At 43.0% G+C, this 22686-nt stretch overlaps 1 pseudogene across 1 annotated transcript in view; it reads right to left on the minus strand.

Moving 5' to 3' along the window:
- LOC311247620 overlaps positions 1–21848 on the minus strand; it is a 131683-nt pseudogene extending 109835 nt beyond the window's left edge. Inside the window, exons 1-5 of the transcript XR_014621014.1 lie at positions 21658–21848; positions 20150–20300; positions 16981–17087; positions 13340–13551; positions 12905–12976 (exon numbers count right to left, since the gene is read on the minus strand). The product of XR_014621014.1 is annotated as an uncharacterized misc_RNA (transcript). The remainder of the gene's footprint in view (positions 1–12904; positions 12977–13339; positions 13552–16980; positions 17088–20149; positions 20301–21657) is intronic.
- Between the last annotated feature and the right edge of the window lie 838 nt (positions 21849–22686).

Consider the following 22686-nt stretch of genomic DNA (forward strand, 5'->3'; position numbering starts at 1 on the left):
TTCAACCAGCGTCGCGGAGCATTTAGCATACTGGCTACCTAGCTACGGTTCAACCAGCATCGCGGAGCATTTAGCATACTGGCTACCTAGCTACGGTTCAACCAGCATCGCGGAGCATTTAGCATACTGGCTACCTAGCTACGGTTCAACCAGCATCGCGGAGCATTTAGCATACTGGCTACTAGGGATGGGAATCGAAAACCGGTTCCCATTGGGAACCGGTTCCTAATTGGCCGATGCCTGGAACCGTGTGGCTCCTGTGACTTTCGATTCCCTTAACGCTGCCAGGTTTTTCCTACAGTTGCGCGCGTTAGCATATAGCCATGGCAGACTGTATTTGATTCCTTAAGGGCTCGAAATTGCCTGGCTTTTGGTCATATGCTCCCGAAATGCTCCCGCTGTTTGGCTACTTCTATGTGCAGTGAAAACTACTTGAATGCTTTAGAACATAGTCATTGATTTAGTTTAGGTTGAGCTAAAATTAGCCGCGGAGCTATCGCTAGCTAACGTGAGCTAACGCTATTTAATCAAGCTCACAAAGAGAGATAAACAGCTGACAGCGGATAGTACAGGTACAAATACAATAAAACAGCGGGTGGGGACTGTTGTGTAAACATTGTACTCTTTAGTTCACATATAATAAGAGCCGGATTGTTTATTTACAAAGTCTCTACTCTGAGTCCGTCAGACAGGAAGTACCATGGTGCAACATACAAATGTGTCCGTGTAGCAACACAAGCCAATACCTACAGGACAGGGGCCCGGGGAGGGAGCTCTGTGTGTCTGTGTGTGTGTGTGTGTGTGAGACAGAAGTCAGAGGAATAACGACTGTTATTCAATAGATTAAATTAGTTTAAGAATAAAAAAATAAATACATTTTAAGAGAATCTCAAATACATTATTTTATTTAAGTGTAGGCTATAGTTAATGTTTTATTTTTTACAGTTTTTGTATTTTTCTGACATGGTAAATGGCTGCTTTTTTATATAGCGCTTTTATCCAAAGCGCTTTACAATTTGTTCCTTACATTTTACCCAATCACTCACACATTCACACAACGACGGCGGAGGCAACCATGCAAGGTGCCAACCTGCTCATCGGGAGCAGTTAGGGGTTAAGTGTCTTGCTCAAGGACACATCGACACGCTGCCCGGGAGGAGCGGGAATCGAACCGGGAACCTCCGGATTGCCAGAAGACTGCTCTACCTCCCGAGCCACTGTCGCCCCTGACATGGGGGCTCAACAATAAATGACAATCAGAAATGTCAAGTTGCATGTTGTTATTCTAACCAGCTTAGTTCTGTTGCATTTCCAATTTATTTATTTAAATTATAAATTGATCAGGTATCGATAAGAGAATCGATAAAGAATCGAATCGATAAGCAGAATCGATAATGGAATCGTATCGATAAAATCCTATCAATTCCCATCCCTACTGGCTACCTAGCTACGGTTCAACCAGCATCGCGGAGCATTTAGCATACTGGCTACCTAGCTACGGTTCAACCAGCATCGCGGAGCATTTAGCATACTGGCTACCTAGCTACGGTTCAACCAGCATCGCGGAGCATTTAGCATACTGGCTACCTAGCTACGGTTCAACCAGCATCGCGGAGCATTTAGCATACTGGCTACCTAGCTACGGTTCAACCAGCATTCAAAATGGGCGACCTCTGCAAAAATATAGTCACATTTCAACAAAAATCTCACCAATAACACTTTAACATATTGGTAAACAAACTGAATTGGCTGAAAATATACACTATGACTGCTGTTGTGACATGGTTAGGATGTTTACTCTTGGATACATTTGAAAAAGAAAATACAACATTATGTCATACAGTCTAGAGTCGACGGACAGCACAGGTGGAAGAGGTTAAACTGGCAACAGCCCGGCACCTCTTGGGGATGATTTGCCCACCGGCGTGATGCGCCACTTTGCCGACCTCTAGCGCAGGGGTCGGCAATGGAGTTTGGCCTCGGGCCAAATTTTTTCCAGGCCATTATATGGCAGGCCAGAACCAAAAACAATGGCTAATTTAATAAATTGATAGTGAAAATGTTTTAACTCTGCGACAGACCACCTTATAACTAAGATATACATTTGTGGCAGAAAATGAATAATAATAAACAAGCTGCATAATAAACTAAACAAGAAGTTGTTTCTACTTTCCATTATTATAATAAATAGGGCTGGCAAAATTAATGCTTTAACTTGATTAATTTAAATTATTTAAAGCATTAAAATAAATTAATCTAGATTAATCTATGGAGTGAAAAATCTTCAACGTTCTGAACTTTCCGCTTAGGGGCGCCATCGCTCCACTGCAGTATCATTGAGGGGATTAAAAAAAATTATTTTACAGTCCTGTGGGCAGATCATATGAGCCTCGATTCCAAAACGAAGACCCTCCATCTTTGATCCAGTTACAGAACATATTTTTCAGCCTGGAATAATGGGATTTATGATTAGCCAATGTACATATCGATCTACCAGAATCCGATGACTAATGAAGAAATGCTGCCGGCGATCACATGGCCTGATGGTAGGACACTATTCACATGGTCTGACAGTAGGACACTATTCACATGGTCTGACGGTAGGACACTATTCACATGGCCTGACAGTAGGACACTATTCACATGGCCTGACAGTAGGACACTATTCACATGGTCTGACAGTAGGACACTATTCACATGGTCTGACAGTAGGACACTATTCACATGGTCTGACAGTAGGACACTATTCACATGGCCTGACAGTAGGACACTATTCACATGGTCTGACAGTAGGACACTATTCACATGGCCTGACGGTAGGACACTATTCACATGGTCTGATGGTAGGACACTATTCACATGGTCTGACAGTAGGACACTATTCACATGGCCTGACAGTAGGACACTATTCACATGGCCTGATGGTAGGACACTATTCACATGGTCTGACAGTAGGACACTATTCACATGGTCTGACAGTAGGACACTATTCACATGGCCCGACAGTAGGACACTATTCACATGGCCTGACAGTAGGACACTATTCACATGGTCTGACAGTAGGACACTATTCACATGGTCTGACAGTAGGACACTATTCACATGGCCTGACAGTAGGACACTATTCACATGGTCTGACAGTAGGACACTATTCACATGGTCCGACAGTAGGACACTATTCACATGGTCTGACAGTAGGACACTATTCTCACATGGTCTGACAGTAGGACACTATTCACATGGTCTGACAGTAGGACACTATTCACATGGTCTGACAGTAGGACACTATTCACATGGTCTGACAGTAGGACACTATTCACATGGTCTGACAGTAGGACACTATTCACATGGTCTGACGGTAGGACACTATTCACATGGTCTGACAGTAGGACACTATTCACATGGCCTGACAGTAGGACACTATTCACATGGCCTGACAGTAGGACACTATTCACATGGTCTGACAGTAGGACACTATTCACATGGCCTGATGGTAGGACACTATTCACATGGTCTGACAGTAGGACACTATTCACATGGCCTGACAGTAGGACACTATTCACATGGCCTGACAGTAGGACACTATTCACATGGCCTGACAGTAGGACACTATTCACATGGTCTGACAGTAGGACACTATTCACATGGCCTGACGGTAGGACACTATTCACATGGCCTGACAGTAGGACACTATTCACATGGCCTGACAGTAGGACACTATTCACATGGTCTGACAGTAGGACACTATTCACATGGCCTGACAGTAGGACACTATTCACATGGCCTGACAGTAGGACACTATTCACATGGCCTGATGGTAGGACACTATTCACATGGTCTGACAGTAGGACACTATTCACATGGTCTGACAGTAGGACACTATTCACATGGTCTGACAGTAGGACACTATTCACATGGCCTGACAGTAGGACACTATTCACATGGTCTGACGGTAGGACACTATTCACATGGTCTGACAGTAGGACACTATTCACATGGCCTGACAGTAGGACACTATTCACATGGCCTGACAGTAGGACACTATTCACATGGCCTGACAGTAGGACACTATTCACATGGCCTGATGGTAGGACACTATTCACATGGTCTGACAGTAGGACACTATTCACATGGTCTGACAGTAGGACACTATTCACATGGTCTGACAGTAGGACACTATTCACATGGCCTGACAGTAGGACACTATTCACATGGTCTGACGGTAGGACACTATTCACATGGTCTGACAGTAGGACACTATTCACATGGCCTGACAGTAGGACACTATTCACATGGCCTGACAGTAGGACACTATTCACATGGCCTGACAGTAGGACACTGTTCACATGGTCTGACAGTAGGACACTATTCACATGGCCTGATGGTAGGACACTATTCACATGGCCTGACAGTAGGACACTATTCACATGGCCTGATGGTAGGACACTATTCACATGGCCTGACAGTAGGACACTATTCACATGGTCTGACAGTAGGACACTATTCACATGGTCTGACAGTAGGACACTATTCACATGGCCTGACAGTAGGACACTATTCACATGGCCTGATGGTAGGACACTTGTTTTAAAACGTGATGATCAGTGAACATGGCTGATTGAACGCACACTGTATTGCTAATCAATAATACTAATCAGCGTTCCCCGCCGCCCCCATTTCATCCATAGATGCTCTGTAATAGTCCGGATGCTACGCAGTTTGTTTTATTTCATTCGTATATATACAGCAGAAATGGCGTTTGATATAACGGCGCCAACGTTTAGCCTTTTTTCTAGCTTACTGAAAAAAAGACGAGACGAAAAGCGCGATAAACCTTATATTCACGACGCTATAAAATGACAACCAACCGATGGATTTTTATTTCTTCTTTAAGCCATTATGAAGGCACAGTTTATGCACTCAAGTGACAATGAGAATGGACAGATAGCAATACTATAAATGATATATATATCTCTTAGAAAGTATGTCCTCTGAGGCATAAAATCGCCGTAAGACTGCGGACGCCAAAGTGTTAACATGGTAAATGCCAGCACTCACTTCAATGATAGCGTTGTGAACGCATAATCTCTGTCTTAAATTATGGCTATGTGTCAGGGCGGCTACGTGGCATAGTGGGCAAGGCGCTCGCCGCGAAATGCTGGAGACGCTGGGCTCGTCAGTTCGAGCCCAGCGCTCCACATTTGCTTTCAGTTTAGCTGGTCGTCCGTACTAATACACATTGGCCGTATTAGGGGGTGGGAAACTGATGGGTGGGGATCGGGCGTTGTGGACAGCGACTCCTACAGGTCGGTTGGTGTGCCTGCGCAGTAGAATCAGGAAGTGTCGGGGGCAGCGTGAGCCTCCCACGCGTTACTCCTCGCCACTGAGAGATCGAGCTGCGCAGGTGAAAAGATGCGACTGCTGTTACCTCAAGTACCGGAGGGGACTTGTGCTATGTATGACTTAGTCCACATTGCAGCCGGCTTGTGGGAGGCAAGAAACAGCGTCCGTGACAGGGGAGGGTTGAATTGCATGATACGAAATTGGGATGGGAGAAAATATAGAAAATGGGAGAAAAAGTGGATAAAAAAAAATTATGGCTATGTGTCTAATCTGCCCGTCATTTATCAATGACTTGTTTGCAGTCAACATTGTCGAAACGTTCCGTTTTATAGCATTTTGAAAAGCCCTCGTTTAAGGAAAATATAAAGATTCCGTGATGGCATTTACTGGAATATTCTGGCATACACAAAAACGGCAATTTTTCGGCCTATTTATGAATCGTTTTCAAATAAATGCTAGATTATCGATAGTATATGTGTACTTATGCACGCTAGAGAAGCGGGCTGAAATATCGATTATCTCATTTCCTGATCGATCGCACACACGCATAGGGGAAACGCTGATATATAGGTGAAAATAGCTCCGATTATCCCAAGACTGGTGAAATAGATTCCTTAGATCAGATGTTATCCAAAAAGATTATTCCAATTCCTGATCGCCATTCCAAATATCGATCACGTTTATTGATTCAGCATTGGGTACTGTAAATACATAATCCACGCGTTTTCCGGGCCGGCGATCACAATGGATTCTTCAGTTGGCTCGACGGAGAAGTAAAATGAGGAAACTGAATCTGATGTTTTCCTAGCATTGTTAATTGAAATGCCAGACTATTGTCTCTCCGTGACGACACTCACCAATGATCAGACCACTGACTCTGCATAATTAAAATGTTTAACTTTTCCTTAATTTACTTTCCAACCACTGCTGCACTTCAAAACACTGTCTTCTAAATTGCCAATTAGTTTCACTCTAAGTCGCATGGACCCATCTAGTACTTTAGTCGTTTATTCTTTTAACACTTCTTCTTCGGGATTCTGGGAGTCGGGTCGGGTTATATTCTGGGTTTGCATCCCTACTTCTGTCTGTGTAGGTCTACCTTCAGGGGCTTGTTGCAGAATACACTTCAGAGCTGCCGCGGTTACCGCAATACCGCGGTATCGCTGTTACGTCACGCCCACCGCAGCTTTTAACTGAATACCGCATCAACGCTGTTTTTTATAATAATACTCTCAACCAAAGCAATGCAAGGGAAACATTTTGATTGACAGTCGAATCTGCCAATTACGTCACACCGCTTGCACCCGCCTCTGCTGTTACCACCAATCGACAAGCGCCTATTAGGTTTTTACTTCCTGGATGTTAGCCATTGATCACAACAAGGCTATTAACATTAGATCGCCGCTGGAGTGGACTACCAGAGCTCCAGTCCACAGGTACTAAAACGAGGCATAATGATTTTACTGCAACGAATGTTATAATAAAAGCCCTTTGTTCTATACACTTGTCTGATTGAAAACTTTATTAACAGACCGCAGAATGTGCACAACTCAGCACGCTCTGAGCAAAGGAAGGAACGGAGATATGAATTGAGTAATGCTTGCCTTGCTATGGTCCGGTAAATACGCTGATGTTATTGAACGTGTAACTATATAACGTTAATGCCACAAAACGAATGCCGTTGTTAATCAAGTAGTAACTTTATAATAATAATAAGAAAGGGTCGGGGGGGGGGGTAACCACCGGGCGCTACCAGCCTACCACCCCTGCCCGCAACACCGAGTGAACCGGGCACGACCAGAGGGGAGACTTCGAATCAGTGTTTCACTTTCAATAACGAATGCGTGCTTGCCGAATCCCAAACAATATTCATGCTGCAAAGTCATCCTCTAAAGATAGACATTTAGACTAGAGGCAGGCTATATGCTATAGAGTAGACTACTAAAAAAATTAAAAATTAAATGCATTCCGACGGTTATATGATGTGGCGGTATGAAATATTACGCAAATTTGTGCGGTAAGGAAAATATCAATACCGCGGCAGCTCACTAGGACTATATTCTGGGCTTGTTGATTATATTTTATTCAGCTTTTTTTCTCCCGCAAACATCCTGCACGTCTTGCCATCTTTTCTCTACAAAGCTGTTCGCTCTCTTGATAAGAAGCAACTGAAAGTGTATTGCGGCACATGAAGTTTCCCAAGTTAATGGCTAAGTCCTGTTGTAATAAGCACATGTATAGCACAACTGGGGTGCTTTCTGTATCCCTGATGCATTTGCAATTTGAGAAGTACAGTTGGAAGATCAGCATGGCGGGAGTTTTAGAAATGGATAGGATCAAGCGAAAAGAAAAACGGATAGTAGGCTACATATACAGTACAAAGAAACATAGTAAATACTCATGTAGTATGGTAAGTAGGGCTGGGCGATTAATCGAAATAATATCGCAATCTCGATTCATAGACCTATGCAATCTCATTTCTAAATGACGATTTTTTTTATATAAAAAAAATACGTTTTGACTTAACTTTTTTTAAATTATGACGATTCTGAGTTATTTTGTATGTTACAAGAGACTTACGTTTTAGTCAAGCACTTTCATGTTATGTTTAAGTTTAAATCAAGCACTTTGATATGTTATGTTGTCTGTTTAAGAAAGAGTGCAATAAATGATTTTATTGAAAAAATAATAGTATTTGTAACATTGTTCCTGAATTACCCACGTATATAAAGAGGTGCCGAAACTAAGCATTGGCCCTCCAAAGGGTTCCCAAAAATTATTCTGCTTGGTCTATTTTTATGCAATTGAACTACTTGACTTTTTAAACAATCACAATAGGCGAGTCAATCTATGAAATAAAAGCACTTAACCCAAAAAAAATTGATACAAAAGGTTTTTAGATGGATTCCGATAGTATTGGGCGTGCTAAATAACATACTAAAAGTCGACCAAAATCGACCATTTCCAAGATGGCGTCCCAGATGGCGGTGGAGATATTAAAATGGCTATATCTCAAATTGAGAATATGGAGCAAAGGATTTCTCAACCGATTCTGGTACCTCTGGGCATGTTCACTAATCTAGGAAAATACACCTTCCAGAAAGGCTTAATTTTCAAGATGGCGTCCAAAATGGCGGCAGACCAAGCTTAAAATGGCTATATATCTCAATAGAAAAAAATATATAACTCCACATTGTGTTAAAAGCTTTGTTTGTCGGTAAAGAGACAGAGCAGAAAATTGCTAGTATTGGCCACGCAATCATACAGGCAGTCCGACCACGAGCTGTCCTTGCCCCTTTGCAAATTGGCCTAGCAGTGCAAATGCACCACTTAAACCGGTCTCGGTTCATTGTAGATATGCTGAATAAGATGGGATTCTGCTCTTCCTATTCTGAACTGCAGAGGTTTGAAATGAATGCTGCAAATTGTACTGCACCAAACATGCTTGGTAAGGATATTGATGTGTTGAACACGACCGTCTTATTTGCTGCAGACAATGTAGATCATAATATTCTAACAATTGATGGGAAAGGGACATTTCATGGGATGGGCATGATAGCTGCCTTGACACCAGGACAGAAGACAGACCAAAGGATTCCGAGGTTCAGAATTAATGAACTGAATCTTGTGCAGAGGTCAAAAGTTGTGATAATAGATTATCACTTTGCCAAACACTTTTGCAGAGACACCACATTTAAAGAACTTCCAAGACTCGCACAATGTAACAAGATGGTTGATCTGCTTTGGGAGTTATCGTTCAATTTCAAACAGCCTGCACCTGGTTGGCAGGGGATGATGCACATTATTCATAAGGGAGATGAACATCCAGGGCAGTCTTCAGTGAGATACTTACCAATGATAGACATGTACTCCGGAGACAAAACATGCATTCTGTCAACACTGGAGTTCATTTGTGGTCTGGCATCCAAACACCACCTTGCCCCAGTAGTTACATTTGACCAACCCCTATATTGGAAAGCAGCAGAGATAATCCTAGATTCACCACAGTGCAGTCACCTCAAGTCCTTTGTCCTGCTCCTAGGAGGATTTCACACATTTATGAATTTGCTAGGAGCAATTGGTACACTGATGGACAGTACAGGATTTAAGGACATTCTAGGGGTAGTCTATGGGGAGAACTCAGTAGCCCATATGATGACAGGCAAATCAGTTCAGAGAGCATTCCGTGGCCATCTTCTGGTTGACTAATGTCTTAACCGCATGATAATATCAGAAATGGTAGATGATAGTCATGAATTTGCAGCAATGGTTGAACAGTCTGAAGCAATGTATACCTCAATAGTTAAGGGTGAAATGCCATTGGAAACAGTGTTCACATCAGAGACCCTCATTACAATAAATGAAGAGCTGGGAAAAAGGAAGATGGAACTGTGTGCTAGATCCAAAACTAGTCAGTTGTGGCTAAATTACCAACACATGTTAGAAGTTGCTAGGTCACTGATAACAGCAGATCGCACAGGTTCCTGGCTTTTGCACCTATGCGCTGTTTCTGAATGCATGCCGATATTCGCTGCGGCTGGGCATTACAATTACTTGAAATCGGCACACTTTTATGTCCAAGAGATGAGTCAGCTTCACATCAACCACCCAGATGTCTTCAGACAATTTGAAAAGGGTTTTCATGTTATCCGTCGCAGCAGCCAATCATGGGCAGGCCTCAGCTCAGATCTTGTAATCGAAACAACATTGATGAGGTCATTGAAGACTACAGGAGGGATGACACATGGAAGTGGAATGACCGACAATCAGAGATCCCTTTGGACAATGTCAAAGGGCATAACATCAGAGTATAACACCGCAATGCAGGAGTTCTCAAACCAGACATACACAACATCAGAACAGCACAAGGATTCAACAGAGGCAAGGATGAAAAGGGATGCTGCTGACCTGGAGAAGATCACTTCAAAACTTGCTATATGTTCACCTTTCTCTCCAGACTCTTCTTTAAGGAATGTTGTTACAGGTGTTGTCGCTGAGGATGGAGTGAACGTGCATGATTATGACTCTGTTGGACGCAACATCATGCACAAAATGATCGGACAGCCGGCATTCACATTTTCATTTTGTAGAAAGGATAAAGCCATAACCCTTGGACAAAAATCGTTGATTCTGCACTTCTTTTTCAACGTTTCCTTATTGTCTCCCAAACTGGAGAGCTGTCATTGGAGGAGGCTATGCGTTACGAACTCAGTCCTTTGCCTCCTGCCCTCTTTGAAGCCGGAAACGTCTTCCGCAAAGCTGATAAACCACAACTAGCGCACGCAATCTGTGATCATGCAAGTGATGCAATCCTAGATTCTGTACCAGAAACGGAGCATTATGTTCTTGATGGTGGTTCACTCCTTCACCGAATACAATGGAAGCACGGACAAAGCTATGGTAAAATTGCACAGTCATATGCAGACTTCACCATCCAACATTATGGCTCAGCTACAACCATTGTGTTTGATGGCTATGAGGATGGGCCATCCATTAAAGACAACACACATCAAAGAAGAGGAAACAATATTCATCCCATTGTCAACTTCACTGCTGAGACAGAGTTCTCAGGTAAGAAGGAGGAGTTCCTGTCAAGAGATCTGAATAAACAGAAACTGATCCACATGATAAGTGATGAACTGAAAGAACGGGATTGCACTGTGGTCAATTCACTTGGAGATGCTGATGTAGACATAGTAAGGGCCGCAGTGGGATCATCTCTTCTTCACACCACGACGCTGATTGGAGAAGATACTGATCTCCTCGTCTTACTTCTTTACTATGCACAGAGAGATAGCAAGGGCCTTTATTTCAGATCAGACAAGTCGAAAGCTGATGGCAGTTTTAAAGTGTACGTCATAAACCATTTGAAAGAAGTACTCGGACAGGATGTGTGTTCTCAGTTGCTGTTCATCCATGCTGTGACTGGCTGTGACACAACTTCCCGGATCTTCGGAGTTGGCAAAAAGACAGCATTCCAAAAACTTGTAAAAGGGGATCCTGTCCTTCAGGCTTGTGCCAATGCATTCACTGTACCAAACCAGACAACAGATGTGATCGATGACCTTGGGTGCCAAGCAATGGCTGTCTTTTTTGGTGGAAAGTGCACAGATTCGCTTGCAAAAATGAGATATAACATTTTCAGCAAGAAGGTTGTCTCAGCTTCATCAACGGTAACGCCTGAACGTCTACCACCAACTGAATCTGCTACCAAATTCCACTGTCGTAGAGCATACTACCAGGTCATGGTCTGGATGGGAACAGATGATGGTATAGATGCTCTAGACTGGGGCTGGAACCTGCAGGACAATAGATTTGTCCCACTCATGTCAACAATGAATGCTGCTCCAGACAGTCTCTTGAAGGTCATTCATTGTAACTGTACCACTGCCTGCAAGACACTTCGCTGCTCATGCAGAAAATATGGACTACCTTGTACTACTGTCGGTGGACCATGTCAACTTCATGAATGTGACAATCCACATAACAAGTTTCTCCCAGAGGATCCTGAAGATGATGATGAGTAGGCCTAAAGACCACAATAAGTGGGTCATTTATTTTGTGTTCAACACCAAAGCCAGCTTTCTAGGTTGAATATAATAACCAATTTTAATTTTAGCCAAAATAAGCTACAGGCAGCCATTTTGATGATGCAAATGATGCATTCCTAGCAGATATATTTAGCTAGATATTTTGCTCGTTATTAATGTATAGAGGTGCCAGAATCAGTTTATAAATCCTTTAGAAATGTTTTCCCATTTGAGATACAGGCATTCTAAGCTCCCAGTCATTTTGGACACCATTTTGAAAATTAAGCCTCTTCGGAAGGTGTATTTCCCTAAAACTTTAGTATGTTCCTAAGTATGTCTAGGGGTACTTGGGGTACCCGAATCAAATGACAAAATCATTTATATAATTTTTATATTGACATATATATAGCCATTTTAAGCTTGGCCAGCCGCAATTTTGGACGCCATCTTGAAAATGAAGCCTTTCTGGAAGGTGTATTTTCCTAGATTTTTAGTATGTTAGTGAGCATGCCCAGAGGTACCAGAATCAGTTGAGAACTCCTTTGCACCATTTTCTTAATTTGAGATATAGCCATTTTAATCGCCCCGGCGCCATCTGGGATGCCATCTTGGAAATGACGGCTTTCGGAGGGGTCGATTTTGGTCGACTTTTAGTATGTTATTTAGCACGCCCAATACTACCAGAATCCATTGAAAAACCTTTTGTATCAATTTTTTTGGGGTTAAACCATATATTGACTCGCCTACAAGGTATAAACACTGACATTAGACTTAAGATGACCTACTACTATTAAATTATCCATGTCCAGTCCACGACCCGCGTTACATTTTGTCCCTTCACGTCAAAAGGTTTCCACCCCTGATAAATAACATCTCTGCTAAACTGGTATGTCTGGTCAGCATAGGTATGAATGCAATCTTTATATTCTGCTGCTACTGGACTATACTGCATTGCTTACATTCCAAAATAAAATGATTTACACACTGCTGGTAAGCTATATAGCCTAGTGCAGGATTGACAGTTTCCTGACCTGGAGCGGCTGCGACTGCTGCTTTCACTGCGGCTGCGGCTCTTGCGAGATCTGCGGCTCCTGGAGAGAGACCTGGATATAGACAGGAGGGTGTCAGAAACACACAATAACGATCCATCTGTGGTAAAAAAATTATGTCAGGCAAAATAAACTGTTGCTGACAATATGTGCCCATATAATAAGTCGACCGGTCACAGTAGACGCAGGCAATGAGGTAACGAAACAAGGTAGGAAGAACCTACACTCCACTAAACGTGCAACTAGCAACACAAGGCAAAAGAAGGAAAAATCTCTACAAGGCATTTATTAGCTGAACATATGCTTGGCTAGAAGGTACAATCTGTGTCTTACTAACAAGTATCTTAAACCCACAGCCTGCTTGACGAAGTGATTTGGGAACACACTGGCATGGACCATTTGGTAGGATTGCGTCACCTGGAGCGGCTGCGAGAGTAGGAACGGCGGCTCCGTCTGGCACCGGGACGATCCTCGATGAGACGGATCTTCCTGCCGTTGACCTCTGTGCCGTCCAGCTTCTCCAGGGCTCTCTTCATGTCAGAGTACAGCCGGAACTCTATCACCCCCTCATTCCTACGGCCCTTGTTGGTGTCGGCGTACGTCACCTCGCCCGCCTGCCTCATGTAGTCCTGGAAAGTAAAAGTCAGAAAGATTGGCTCACTTTTCAAATAAAAAAAAGGGTAGGTGAAAGAGTTGACTAAGCTAAATTTTGTTTCCCCGTTTGTACCAAATATACAGTAAGACAGGGTTTTCTGAAAAAGAGGGGGGTGTAGTCTTATTTTCTGGGTCTAGACTAAAGAAAATTTAAAAAAAATATATATATCACACCAAACAAGTGTTTCCCAAGAGAGCTGTGCGAGTTAAGTAACCGAGCGCTGATAAGAATGATTGAGAGGGGACTTCCGGTTTGACGAGGAGCGGGTGAGCAGCTGCAGAACAGAGCTCCCGGTCCAAAATTCAAGAAAGGTAATGAAAAGTTATAAAACACGATAAAAAGTAACAACTCGAAGATAAAAGAAAGGTGACAAGACCCAGTGCACAAAACTCGAGGAGAAGTGAGAGAAGAGTGACCCCCGACAAAGAAAATACGACAAAGGGCCCGGACCCGCCTAGAGGGGCCGAGGTTCACCCACCACAGTCTCATAAAATCCTGTGGGAAACACTGCCACCCCTACTCTGCAGTGACGTTTCATCCTCAAGACTTCACGACTCATAAGTGTAACTGCATACCTTCAAGTCTTGCCAACTGCATCGGCTGGAAAGATTCTCAACAATGAGTCGAGAGGTACAACACGAGGAGATGACGCAGCAAGTATAACGTTAGACCACAGCGAGGTCTGGCTGGAGACGGAGCTACAAGCTAACATGGAAGCTAACACGATGAATATGCAAGTTAGCATTCAGATCAGGCTAGAAGCAATACAGAATGCTAACGATGCTAACATGCAAATCAACACGCAGGCTGGACTCGATGCAATACAGAATATTCAGAGGAGCATGGAGGCTAGTTCGGGAGAAGTGGAACAGACGACCCCCAAAAGAGGGACAAAGAGACGCTGGATACAACCGGACCAACCAGGACTCTGGCACCGAGGTCGGACGGACCGCGTCTCTACTTTCCGTAGCTCCATTTCTGCAGACCCCTCTCTGATTGGTTGAGCCCATTTCTGCAGACCCCTCTCTGATTGGTTGAGCCCATTTCTGCAGACCCCTCTCTGATTGGCTTAGCCCCTCTCTGATTGGTTGATATGATTTTTTTAATGATTCGTTATGGCGTAATCAATACTTCCATGCGTATAAATTGCGTTCGCGACCTCCATGTTTTGGGGGTATTCATCAGAAAACTCTGATCAGGGATTCGGCTCCCATCCGTCGGGCAAGAACTGTGGGTTTTCAGCCTCTCTCTCTGGAGCTTAACACTTTGATCGCCATGGTTAAATTCATAATTTACCATCCCTCGCCATCTCTATTTGTCTATGGAGAAGTTCCCCTTCTTTGCAGGGCTATAACTTTTTAAATTGTATTGCTAAATTGACATTATTATGGCCCATTCAATGTCCTATATCTATTGTTCAGGGTGTAGCAACGTTATACCTTTTCATTCACATATTCATACTAAAATACGGTCTAAAGTATGTTTTTATCGTTTTCTGCAGCTTTCTCCAGAACTTGATTTATAGCCCCAAATGCATTATATTGATGATCAAATACAGTTTGATAGCGATCGGTGCCAGATAAAAAATGTCAACTGGAGGTACTTCTAGAAGTTACTACATATGATCTGATGTTGACCGGATGGGCGGGGGGTCGTTTATAATTCCGTGGGCAACGTTATATCATTCATCTAGTGTGGGTCATATGATCATCAGAGCAGTTAGTATAGAAGACATTAGAAAATAACGCTGAAACTCACCGTACCTTCCTCACGGCGTTGGGAGATGAGCGTGGAACAGAATTTTTTCTATTATGGGATGTCGAAATATCCGATCCATTTCCAGGTTGTATAATAGTATATACGTCCAAATCATGTTGTTTATAGAGTTATTTGCATCGATCGGTGTTCACTGTGTCAAGATGGAGTCCTGCTAACGATCGCGAGTGCCCGGACGAGATATGGGTGAGCACTTCCTGTTTGGCGCGTCACTTCCTGTTTGGCGATCTGCCGATCGGCCACCAGATGGCGCTCTTGAACCGTTAGAGAGTTGAGTGGAGCTCAGCAGTATATCTCAGGTCCCCGGGGGAGAAATATGATTTCGATCACAGATTATTGAAATATTGATATCAAAGACGTGTTACGGCGTCTTCGGCAGAATGAGCATGGCGGGCAATGGCGAGTTTCGGCGTCTCCGGCGATTAAAGTGTTAACGGAGTTTCGATTCCTGGCTAGAGGAGCTTGTCGCGGCTCATGCGCATGCTCGGCCAATCAGAGAAGGGTCTGCAGAAATGGGCTCAACCAATCAGAGAGGGGTCTGCAGAAATGGAGCTACGGTTAAGTAGAGACGCGGACGGACCGTCCGGGATGCAAGCATTGAGGCCACACACCAAACAGGACCCGAGCACTGAGGTCAACCAGACCAGCCAGGATTCAAATAACAAGATCTCACACACCAAACAGGACCCGAGCACTGAGGTCACACACAATGACCAAGATTCAATACCATATATACATATTATTTGATAGTGGATGGACTGTAGTAATTGGCCGTGGTAGTAGTTGTAATAGTAATCCAGTATATTTTTTTATTTTCTAAAAAATAAACCAGTTCAACACAAGGCCTAACAAAAATAATGGTTTGGTTCCGGTTGCCAAATTAAAAAAAATAAAAAATTATAAAAAGGTTTCATAAAAATCTTAGTCAAACCTTTAGTATTATGGATATTAAACATGCTGGCAGAGTACATGCATTCATGTTGCCGTGCACATTTTAATTACATAAAGAAATTCCCTATCCATAGTCGCCATGGGAAGAGATCAAATAAAAAAAAATAAAAAGATTCACTACCTACTCATGGCCTTAACTGACAACCAAGGAACCAAACAATATTATTTTGTATGCCCAGGTAACCACTTTTGCTTCATTTCTTTGATGGCTCAAATGTCTGCTCTAGTCCAGTGGTTCCCAAACCTCTCCTCGAGACACCCCAGCCGTTCCATGTATTTGTTAAATTCCACCACCAGCACACCTGATTCAACTAATAAAGGGCTAGTTAAGTTGAATCAGGTGTTCTGGTGGTGGAATTTAACAAATACATTGAACGGCTGGGGTGCTTCGAGAGGAGTGGGAAGCACTAGTCTAGTCGATTTTGTGTTTTGAGCACAAAGTTCATCATAGATCTAGGCTAGCCTCTTTATTTTGCTCTCAAAGTGCACCAGATTGATGCATTTAACTGTAAAATGTACAAAAAAGTTTGGGTGGGGGCATGCCCCCGGACCCGCCTAGAGGGGCCGAGGTTCACCCACCACAGTCTCATAAAATCCTGTGGGAAACACTGCCACCCCTACTCTGCAGTGACGTTTCATCCTCAAGACTTCACGACTCATAAGTGTAACTGCATACCTTCAAGTCTTGCCAACTGCATCGGCTGGAAAGATTCTCAACAATGAGTCGACAATCTGTGCGCGCAGGTGGGCCATATCGATCTCTTCCGCCACGCCCATATCCACCTTTCAAGGCAATAAGCAAAGAGCAGATAACGGTGAGGACAGGAGCCCGACTGAGATAAATCCATTAATGCTAAACTCCAAGCTGCACACTACAATGTCCATATAAATCTGGGAGAAAGGAAACAAAAACGGGGGAAAGCAAGAATGACAAAAAGCTACATAAAAAAATGTAATAATCTAAATGAAAAACTAATTACTCTTTAAAACGAACTCATCTTGCCTAAGACAGCGATGCCGTGCCTCTTTATGGAGAACATCTAGGCCTATACAACACAATCCTAACTGATTTAAATCAATGTAGTAAAATGTTACATGAATAGACCTATGCTTCTCAAAAACATAAATCAAATACAAATTAAAAAAAACATAAAAATCTGACTGAGAAGTACTTACTGTGAACTAAAGCAAGTTTCTAAACTATCACATCTAAACATTTCACTTTTAATAAAAACATGTTTTGTTTCAGGCACCTATAAGAGCTCAACCCACATCTGTTCCTAACCCCATGGCATCCTCACCACCCGGCCTGGGCCTAATGGGAAAAGCGGTCTTCATTCACAATGGCTCCCTTTTTTAGTCTGCCCAGGGGCCCAGAATGGTCAAACCACACTCTTGGAAAGGGACACCATGGCCAGCAATAGGGGCAGGCAGTCAGCAAAGGACTCTTGTGTCCCACTTGCATGCTGAGCAGACCATCAGTGTCTGAGTGAGAACAATGGCAACCACTTATTCCAAAACAAGATGGAAGTATAGTGTAGGTTGTGTGTTTCATATAAAAAAACGATTAATTGTGTATTGTGATTCTTCGCCCATGCCGATTCGATATCCATCAGTAGATTGTCATCGCAAAGTAGCCAGGCAATGGCATAACACAATGTTTGTTCTGTTATCCGTGGTGTGCAGATCGTTCAAAAAAAAAATTGAACAAAAAAAGTCCTGCATAAAAACAGCAACAGATTACAAAATATGTCATCACAATAAATGAGCAAATTTATAGTACTATCTTGAAAACAAGACAATTAAAAGTATACCCAAAGCCAATTTCCCCTCATATCCCAAATAAAGCTTATTTATGTAACTGCATTCTTGATTTCACTGGAACATTTTTCAATCAAGCAGCAATGGAATCCCATGATAATCAAGACATTGGTGGCTCTGGTGCATGCACATTTGACTGCATCAATTCAAATGAAAATCTACAACAATGGATGTGAAGTAGCATTAAGTACTGTATGTAGTGGCGCTTGTATATGTCTAGAGAGAATATTTGCAAGACAATATAGACTCGGATCGTCTGCTCTGCATCCGTAGAATCTCTAAACGGTGTCCCACTTGCATGCTGAGCATCGGTGTCTGAGTGAGAACAATGGCAACCACTTATTCCAAAACAAGATGGAAGTATAGTGTAGGTTGTGTGTTTCATATAAAAAAACGATTAAGTACTGTATGTAGTGGCGCTTGTATATGTCTAGAGAGAATATTTGCAAGACAATATAGACTCGGATCGTCTGCTCTGCATCCGTAGAATCTCTAAACGGTGTCCCACTTGCATGCTGAGCATCGGTGTCTGAGTGAGAACAATGGCAACCACTTATTCCAAAACAAGATGGAAGTATAGTGTAGGTTGTGTGTTTCATATAAAAAAACGATTAATTGTGTATTGTGATTCTTCGCCCATGCCGATTCGATATCCATCAGTAGATTGTCATCGCAAAGTAGCCAGGCAATGGCATAACACAATGTTTGTTCTGTTATCCGTGGTGTGCAGATCGTTCAAAAAAAAAATTGAAAAAAAAAAGTCCTGCATAAAAACAGCAACAGATTACAAAATATGTCATCACAATAAATGAGCAAATTTATAGTACTATCTTGAAAACAAGACAATTAAAAGTATACCCAAAGCCAATTTCCCCTCATATCCCAAATAAAGCTTATTTATGTAACTGCATTCTTGATTTCACTGGAACATTTTTCAATCAAGCAGCAATGGAATCCCATGATAATCAAGACATTGGTGGCTCTGGTGCATGCACATTTGACTGCATCAATTCAAATGAAAATCTACAACAATGGATGTGAAGTAGCATTAAGTACTGTATGTAGTGGCGCTTGTATATGTCTAGAGAGAATATTTGCAAGACAATATAGACTCGGATCGTCTGCTCTGCATCCGTAGAATCTCTAAACGGTGTCCCACTTGCATGCTGAGCATCGGTGTCTGAGTGAGAACAATGGCAACCACTTATTCCAAAACAAGATGGAAGTATAGTGTAGGTTGTGTGTTTCATATAAAAAAACGATTAATTGTGTATTGTGATTCTTCGCCCATGCCGATTCGATATCCATCAGTAGATTGTCATCGCAAAGTAGCCAGGCAATGGCATAACACAATGTTTGTTCTGTTATCCGTGGTGTGCAGATCGTTATAGGTCCGATAGATCATGCAAGGGGCAAAGGGCCACATTTGGCATGTAGCTCTTAGAAGAAAAGGGGCAAGTAACATTTGAGACTAGATGCAGACGTTTTCAGGCTAAATGCAGCTTGCTAACCTAGTTATTTCGGTTTCCTGCAACACAGTGGCATTGTTGAGGGTGTCCAATATACATCTAGATAACCAGGTGTGTTTGTACAATATCAACTCAAATCTGACTCATAGTATATCGTCTCTGGTTATAATTTATAATTATTGTGTTAAATCCAGGCAACAAAAATCGCAGTACATATTGAAATGGCACCCCAGTGTCGTGATAGTATTGAATCGTCCCAGCCTTAAATGAAACATACAAATCTCACCTAAACGAATGGATGGCTAATGTAGTCAACTCAAACATCAGTAATGAGATTATAAATGCACCAGCAAATCTTCCATCAGACACCCCGCTTCCTCCAGGATCAAATCAATGTGTTCATGGGAACAGAAATGTAATGCACATCAGCCACCAAGGACGAGTTAGAAAAAATATATATACTATATCATTTTTTATTTTGCAATGAACGAAAGCCCCCCCCCCCCCAATTACATATCACCAATGCATAGTAACAATAATGTATTGGATACTTACTCCTTCCACCACCACCACCACCACCATAGCTGCCATCCCTGCGAGGGCCCTTGGTGTGCTCCACAATAACTCTCTCCACAGGTCTTTCCCAGTCAGGTCATACACCGCATCATCGGCATCACGCGGGTCATCAAACTCAACAAACCCATACCTTCAGAGGGACACAATGAGTTAGAACAGAGCTATAGCAATATATGTACGTGGGGGGGGCACTGTAACCTGGCGCAATGTTATTTTTTTTAAATCGTACACAATTGTCAACTGAACACGTTGTGACCAAGCAAGCAGAAGTTAACTTTACGATGACGCGCCGACAGAAAAGTTACCTTTGTACAACACGTTCCAATCTAGCAGTAGGTCGGCCTCATTTATTTGACGGTTAAGAACACAATGTGAAACTTTTGATGGATTAATGTATGTATGTTGGGGCTTACGTTGATTAACGTTTAACTGTTAATAAGGTTACCAAACTGGTAATCCAGTCCAAACAGCTTGGCTGCAACAACTCCTGATGCATTGAAAATGGGGGACCCTGATGTAAACAAGACGAAAGTCTTTCTCTGGTCTGCATCCCCTTAACAATTGTGTGTATTGAGCTGTACTGTATTGTACCCATTCTGCAATCTGTTAATAAAGTTTTCGATCAATCAATCAAACTGATTGGATTTCAAACGCACCCGTCGGCTGGTAGGCAGCTCTCCGGCTACAACATGGCCACGTAACGTTTGTGAACGCGGCTAACGATTGATTGAAAACTTTATTAACAGCTTGCAGAATGGGTACAATACAGTACAGCTCAATACACACAATTGTTAAGGGGATGCAGACCAGAGAAAGACTTTCGTCTTGTTTACATCAGGGTCCCCCATTTTCAATTCATCATAACATATATGACATACATGACATACAGATAGACAGTACTGCAGTGCTACATCTATACATTTATGACATACCAGATTTGCAAATACAGTACTGTTTGTGATACAAAAAGAGTCTAAAAAAGAGAGTATATACATTTGACGTAGAAACTGTACATTGGAGGAGGTTGGGTGGGGGGGGGGTTGGATACATTGGTGGTTGGGGGGGGCACACTGTATAAGCAAGCAAAACTGTACATTGGGGGGGGGGGGGAGACACTGTACAAACAAGCACAATTGGATACATTGGACTATTGACAACCATACTAGGTAAATGACTGTACATTGGAGGGGGTTGGGTTAGGATATTTACAGACGGACCTTAGCATTGTGCGCTATGTTACCGAGGCTATAACCTTTTCAATGTAACGTTACTTCCCAAACACAAGTTGCACACATTAATACACATAAAAGCAACGTTGAAATAATCGAATAATTAAATAGCTGGCAGGCAAATAACGCTTGCTAACGTTCGGTCGGTTCGCTAGCTAATGTAGCTCCTAGCTAGCGTCTATGTGTTCAGGCCAAAACATACAATGCGGCCCGGCGTCCATTGCAGAAGACAACGACCAGGTTTATCGTTAAAGTTACCCATTTTCAGGTCAACTTCGAGTATCTTCCCGTAACCCTTGAAGAACTTCTCGACGTCCTTTTCTCTAGCTCGATAGCTCAATCTTCCAATATATACCCGTAACCCGCGACATATCCCTGGCTTGTGTGTTAGGGTTTGAAGCGAGGCTCCGGAGCTTGTGTCGAGCAATCCAGCTTTTTTTAAGTGGAGCCTGTATCGAAGCGCGTATCAGGTGACGTACTGATGACGTCCGAAGCCTCGGTCCGGGGGGTACCGCCCCCGACGAGTAGGGGGTATCTGCAGAGCCGCAGAGCCAGGCTGGACGGGTTGGAGGCGGTCTGGACAAGTATAAGTGGTCTGGACAAGTAGTTGCGGATGGGGGGGGGGGGGGGGGGGGGGCGGGAGGCGTTTTCCTTAATGCCAAGCAAGCAGTGCAAAAATGCTTCCGCATTCGTCACCGCACGCCAGTGCGGTAAAGCGCCCTTCTTTTCAGACAAATGCTACCGTGCGTGCACCGGCGGCGGCGTGCTCGCTCAGGTGCGTGCGTGCGCCGGCGTGCTCGCGCGAGGTGCCCGCGCATGCGCATGAGATCCCGCCTTGGTTCGACACGAGCGGAGCTTAATATATATAAGTCACCGCCCCTTATTCAGTATCTAGAAATAGCTCAATTGGCAAGGCCACATGGCTGTGGATCCTATGGCTCGTTTGCTGGCGAGTTCGAATCCCATCGAAAATATTTTTAACGTGATTTTTTTTTAACGTGTATTCTTTCGCCGGTTAAGGTTAGGCATTGTTTCGGAGTTGGTTAAGGTTAGAACGGTTAAGTTTAGGCGCTGTTAAGGAGCTGGTTAAGGTTAGAGTTTGTCAAAGAGAATGGCAATATAATTTCTATGGTTAAGGTTAGGCATGGTTAAGGTTAAGGTTAAGGTTAGGCATTGTTTCGGAGTTGGTTAAGGTTAGAACGGTTAAGTTTAGGCGCTGTTAAGGAGCTGGTTAAGGTTAGAGTTTGTCAAAGAGAATGGCAATAGACAGCCTATTTCCGCGCGACC

The sequence above is a fragment of the Notolepis coatsorum genome (genome assembly GCF_963971535.1).
Source record: "Notolepis coatsorum genome assembly, contig: SCAFFOLD_512, whole genome shotgun sequence".
In the NCBI taxonomy this organism is placed as follows: Eukaryota; Metazoa; Chordata; class Actinopteri; order Aulopiformes; family Paralepididae; genus Notolepis; species Notolepis coatsorum.